Below are 5,670 nucleotides of genomic sequence, written 5' to 3'. Positions count from 1 at the left end.
GATAAGTCTGACTTCTTCCTACTCCGTTCAAGCATGTACTAGGTATAAGCAAATTGATAATGCATTTGTGGATATGTGTGAAATTATGTGTGTTGACATATTGACTGTCGTTACATGTTTGAAAGACTAAATCAAATAAATCAAATCAAGGTTTTGATTGCTCTCATAACCCTGGTTTCTGCTGAAAGGTCATTTTGTAAACGCTTCCACCAACAAGTCAGAATGAGTCTAAGAGCTAGTGGACCAAAGTTAGAGGCACAAGCATGGTACAAATCTAAGTTAAGTATTGCCTCACCTGTTGTTTGGTTTGTTTTGACATAAAAAAGAGAAAATATGCCCTGTAGTGAAACCTTTCGGAGGCACAGGTCTGAACCAGTTCTAGGCCAGAGCTTGATGTTAGTTCAGATCAGTTGCTGACTGTTAACAAAGGGCCGTGGCGGATGTTAAGAGCTTCACCGAACCTTTGTTCCTTGGAGCAGAAATAAAATCTTCATGGCTGGGTTTTGGGATCGAGCACCAGAACCACTTCGAGGTTTAGCGAGGACTGGTCAAATAAGGGAATTGGGATGAGTCCAATGATCGTCAGCCCTGTGACAGGGTAAATCTCAATCCCCTTAACTGTATTCATGTTTTTCTCGCTTGTCTTTTCCTTGTATATTCATCCTGCACACATAAGATGTGAGGAAAGAATATGAGTAAAGAGGAATCGAAGAAACGCGTGTACAGACATGAGGCGTCCATTCCTCTGATCCGTCATCTGAAGCGCTCAATCACCGACTGACTTCTGATGAAGGGGTGTGCTGGTCTGTGACAGACTTCTGCAAAGGCTGCTCTCATGTGTCCTTGCTCACGGCTCCTGCAGCAGCATCCTCTCTCCTCAGACCAGGAGTAAGAGCTTCGGGACTTCCTTCACGATGGTGGACTGGAACGATTTCCGGGTCAATCAAGGAGTGAGAAGTTCATGTGAAAGATATTCTGTTTCCTGCTAGGGATGATGAGGCCCTACCTTGCCCCCTCGTGGAAATACTTTTTAATCCTCCAGAAACACAAAGTACAGGATTAACTAAGTGAACAGTGAAACTGTTGTACATGTTGACACAAAGCAGGGGGATCAGCATCTCTGGACCAGTGCACGGTCACCTCAGTGCTCGCTTAAAGGCCCCACTGTTTTGATGCCAACAGAACCACGTCATTTGCAACTGAAGTCAAGTCAATGTGTTTGTCATATGTACAGGAAGGAAACATTTCCCTGCACAATGAAGTTCTTATTTTGCTGTCCACAATGAATGCCGAACAATAGAAGATAATATAATATAGAAGAGACAGGTTCCAGTTATTGAAGAGGTTGGATCAGAAGAATAAAGCTAGCATATGGGTAGAATAAGTGCAATAAAACATTGTAATGTACTACTGTCCTACAGTACCTCTACAGTACACCCATGAAACCGCACAGAATAAAATAGAATGGAATTCAGTGGAGTCATTGCGCTCAGTGCTGTGTTGATTTCAGCCTAAAAATAACTGAAGGGGCCTGGACTTTGTGTGTGTGGGTGTGTTAGTCCTCACTGATAATGATGATAAACAGTGGCAGAAGCTGCAGCTCTTTGGCTTGCTAATGTGGTGGAAGCAGAGTGGAACATTTCCATCTATCACTGTCTGTTGTGTGCAGTGCAGGCATCTGTTAAAGCCAATGGAGAGCTGGTGCAACTCTTTTTCTAGGAGGATTTTGGGTAATGCAGCACTCGGAGCGTGTGCCGTTCAGCAGTGTAATTGTGGTGTATAAGGCACATTACAGCCTCTGGAGGGCGCTATTGGTGGGCACCCTGTAAAAACAATGCAAGGTTCAGGCATAAGGCCTTTACCCACTGCCTTTTTGAAGTGGGACAGTACGTCTTTATGCCATCTTTTTTTGTGTGTGTAAGGTGCAAGGGCGGAATGGCTGGATCTAAAACGACTATAGATCTGCATTAAAAAAAATGACCTCTTGCAGTAAATGTTTATACAGTTAAATAGCAGACGAGGAGGCGGGGGTGATGTAGGGATCTGCAGAGGCAAGTTGGCATCAGTACAGGCTGCCATGAGCTGGTGTTCTCTTTGGAGCCCTGTTTATCTTCTTAGCCTGTATTCACATTAGCAAACTCACATTAGCCATTAGCAGCTCCTGTTTACAGAGTATCATGAATGTTCAGACATCTGTCACTGGGTCATTGTCATACTGAAGGAAACTTTAAAAATGGGATGATTGTTCTGGAAATATAAGGAATGTGTGTTTGCTATGGTTTCTAAGCATATTTATGATGGAGATAATACTGCCGAGACGTGCAAATCAGTGAATCTAAACATTTGTGTTTTGTGTCTCCGTGTTCAGATTTGACTGAGTTGTAACTCCAGAATGAGAATGGATTCAGGCTCAAATTGCCAGTAAGGCCGCGAATGGTGTCTTCTTCTTCTTCAGCTGACAGTCTACAGAACAAAGGAGAGAAGCGTGCAAATAGCAGAAGATGAGTGACACTCGCAAACGTATTTTAATAACAGACAACACAAAGGCATAAAGTAGAATTTGTAAAATAAAGCATCATATCATGAGGGGTCTACTAACGTTCTCCTTACAGTTGTATTCAAACTGTACATAGTTTTAGATGTTTGTATTTTAATGACTTTAATGTAAAATGTGTATTTGGGAATTTCTAAGGTTTAGTATAATAACATTTAATAATTTAAGTGATATAGGTGCACACACATACGAGTCCTAGGTAAAAACACTGCAACATTTGGCTCAGTTATAAAAGCTAGAGGTAGAACTAAATGAAGTCCCTTTGGGAGCCAGAATTCCCATCACTATTGTGCTTCTTGTTCTGTGGTGTTTTTTTCCATTCCCTACTGTCACTCCAAAGGGTCCCCCTTTTTCTTTCATGATTATTGAACGAACTTGTGTACAACCAGCATGGCTCATTACATCTTATAAGGATTAGGTGCTTATACAAAATACAAATAAGTGAATAAAGTAAATAAAAGTAAAGTACAATATTACAGTATAAAGAACTAGGGCTTGTTTTTAGAAATTATATTCTTCAGTTATGTTAAAGTTTAACTGAATTTTTGTTTTCATAACCTCGAGGGCTTAAACAAGAATCTCAGTGTGAAATACACAGAAACGAGGTCTTGTTGTTGTGTACTTTGACTTGTGTGTGTAACATTTTCTAAGAATAATGATGTTGATTAGAAAATGAACTGTAGAGTTGTCCATATTATGTCATTCTGAGTAAAGTCTCTGAGGTGATGAATCTTTGCTGTCTCTCCAAAGGGGATTATTTCCACCTGTGCTCCAGGTGTGATCTCTCATTGGTCCATTTGAATCTGATGGAGACAAACAGAGGAGAGCTCCAGCAACATTTCAGTGACTTGTCCTTTTTTTGCTGCTGTGTTGTTTAATTCACCTTCATCAGACTGAGAGGAACGTAATCGGGAAACAACCTGTAACCGGTAAGTTGTGTATCCTATACAACATATGTGTCAAACTCAAGGCCCACGGGCCGAATCATTTTATGTGGCTCTCTAAAGCTTAAAATGCGTATGGTTGTTTTAAAATAAAAGTCTCTGCTATTTGAAAACATACACTGACCTAAACTACATCTCCCACAATGCATGTTGATTTCGCGACCCGCGAAGTATTGGCATCCCGCCACTAGATGGCAGTGTTTAGCCTTCAGCATTTAACCAGCAACTTCCCGACAGGTGGAAATGAGAAATACCAACAATTAATCCCAAAATGTCCAAGAAGAGGAAGGTTGATGCAAATGGAAGGCAATTTAACGTAAGGTGGAAAAGTGAATATATGTTTCTGCGTCAAGGAGAAAACCCGTGTGTCTTTTGTGTCATGACGCGGTGTCGGTGGTGTACTACAACATGCCTGCATTTTGAGACCAAACACGGAGCTAAGCATGCTAAAGTTAGCCTCCAAGAACAACAACAATTTGTCAAAGAATTAAAAGACAGACTGCAGTTGAAGCAGGAAATGTGCAGAAAAAGGTACAGCAAACATTATACTGGCTTGATGTTATTGCCAAGGAAAAAATATGTTGAATTGAATTTTTCAAATTTATTTTATTGAGGAAAAAGTTGTTACAGTCTGTTCAAGTTCATATTTCTGGGTAAACCATTATCAGTTTTGGACAGTTCCATAAATGTTAGTCCTGTTTGGCCCGCAGCTGTGACTGTGGGTTAATTTTCAGCCCTTGTGATTTGAGATTGACACCCCTGCTATACAAGGAGTTATCATACAGGTGACTCCGTTTGTTACTGCGGTTGACCTGAATCCAGCTGTTGACCTCACCACGTTGTGCGCTAACATTTCTCACGTCTATCAGACAGATGTTGAGGCCATGTTACAGTGTTGTTGTGCAGATGCTTCAGCAAACAACATTTGGCACAAACGGACCACTCGCGGTGATTAAGTTTGGGAAGACTCTGGTAAAACTATCGTTTAATTAGTCGGTCATTGATAAAGCTAGTGATGTTCCCTCTGATACCGAGGCTCGGAAGCTTGCTTCAAACTCGGAAGGATATTTTTCTGAAGCACTGTGCCGGAGCTTGCTTCAAATCAGGAAAAACCACGTGACTGATGACGTTCGAACCACCTCTGCTTCATTCAGATTGAATCAGCTGACTGGTTTGGTTCAACAGGCGGAGCTTTAAAACATTGGAGCATCCCTTGTGACTGGGGGTGATAAACACTCCCAAACCCATGCTTCAGCCCTAGAGCTGCTTCCACCTCCTGCAGATCTTTGCTTTTGAAGTGGTCACCATTATCAATCCCCTTTTTTTTTTTTTTTTAGTAGCAGCATTTTTATTTTTTTTAGGTCATGAAGCGTTTCGACACATTACCAAACTTTATTGATACTGTGTCGATACTGTGTCACTGAATACTGACACCTGCTGGACCTTAAAAATCCCTACAGGCAACCTAGTTGACAGACTCAACTGACACTGATTTGATGACCTAGTATATACAATAATATAATTTAAGTCATTGTATTTTATATTGTATTATTTCATATCTTCATTTAAATTTAAAATGTCCTTGATATTTTTAGATACAGTCAATAAATAATGTGAACATGTATCATAACGTGAAAATCTAAATGAACGTGTTGTGAATGAGGATGCTTGTGGACTGGGATTTTTTTTAACAAATTTTTATTAAAAAAAACAAGTTTTTCCAACGTTTTGAAATTGAGTCTGTTACGCTTTTTTGATACAACTTCTCCAGCTGTAGAAAACACCCACTCACACGGCACAGATGAGGCTGGAGTGCAGAGAAATTGTAAGGCAAGTCGGAAGAGGTTTGGATAGATTGCCTTTTGGTTGTCCCAGTATCTCATAGGATCCTGGGACCTGGCAATATTGCCCTCTGCCAGGTATCTCTGCACCTCCTGGATGGCATCAGCTGTGGCACTTTTGGTCTGCCTGCCCCCTTCGCTGTCGAGATCTTGCAAAAGGTTATCTAAAAAAACAACAAATTGGCATTTCAGTACATGATCTCCAAACAAATAATGCTGAATAACATGCCTGAAGTGGGTGCAGACAGCTGTTGTGAAGACAATCCCGGCTGGGGCTCTTTTGTGCGTCCAATTACAGACCCACATTTTGACCGCAGCCTCTTGTTGGCCT

At 41.0% G+C, this 5,670-nt stretch overlaps 1 long non-coding RNA gene across 2 annotated transcripts in view; it reads left to right on the top strand.

The window, feature by feature from the left end:
• The window catches only part of LOC109974610 (uncharacterized), a 34,245-nt gene that overhangs the window by 21,625 nt on the left and 6,950 nt on the right, over window positions 1-5,670 (top strand). For both annotated transcript variants that reach the window (XR_002276993.1, XR_002276994.1), the window contains exon 2: window positions 2,369-3,483. This is a non-coding gene — a long non-coding RNA (uncharacterized LOC109974610). The remainder of the gene's footprint in view (window positions 1-2,368; window positions 3,484-5,670) is intronic.

Source organism: Monopterus albus, unplaced genomic scaffold, assembly GCF_001952655.1.
Source record: "Monopterus albus unplaced genomic scaffold, M_albus_1.0 scaffold341.1, whole genome shotgun sequence".
NCBI lineage: Eukaryota > Metazoa > Chordata > Actinopteri > Synbranchiformes > Synbranchidae > Monopterus > Monopterus albus.
Note: the sequence above shows the minus strand (reverse complement) of the source record. Positions and strands in the feature narration are given on the sequence as shown.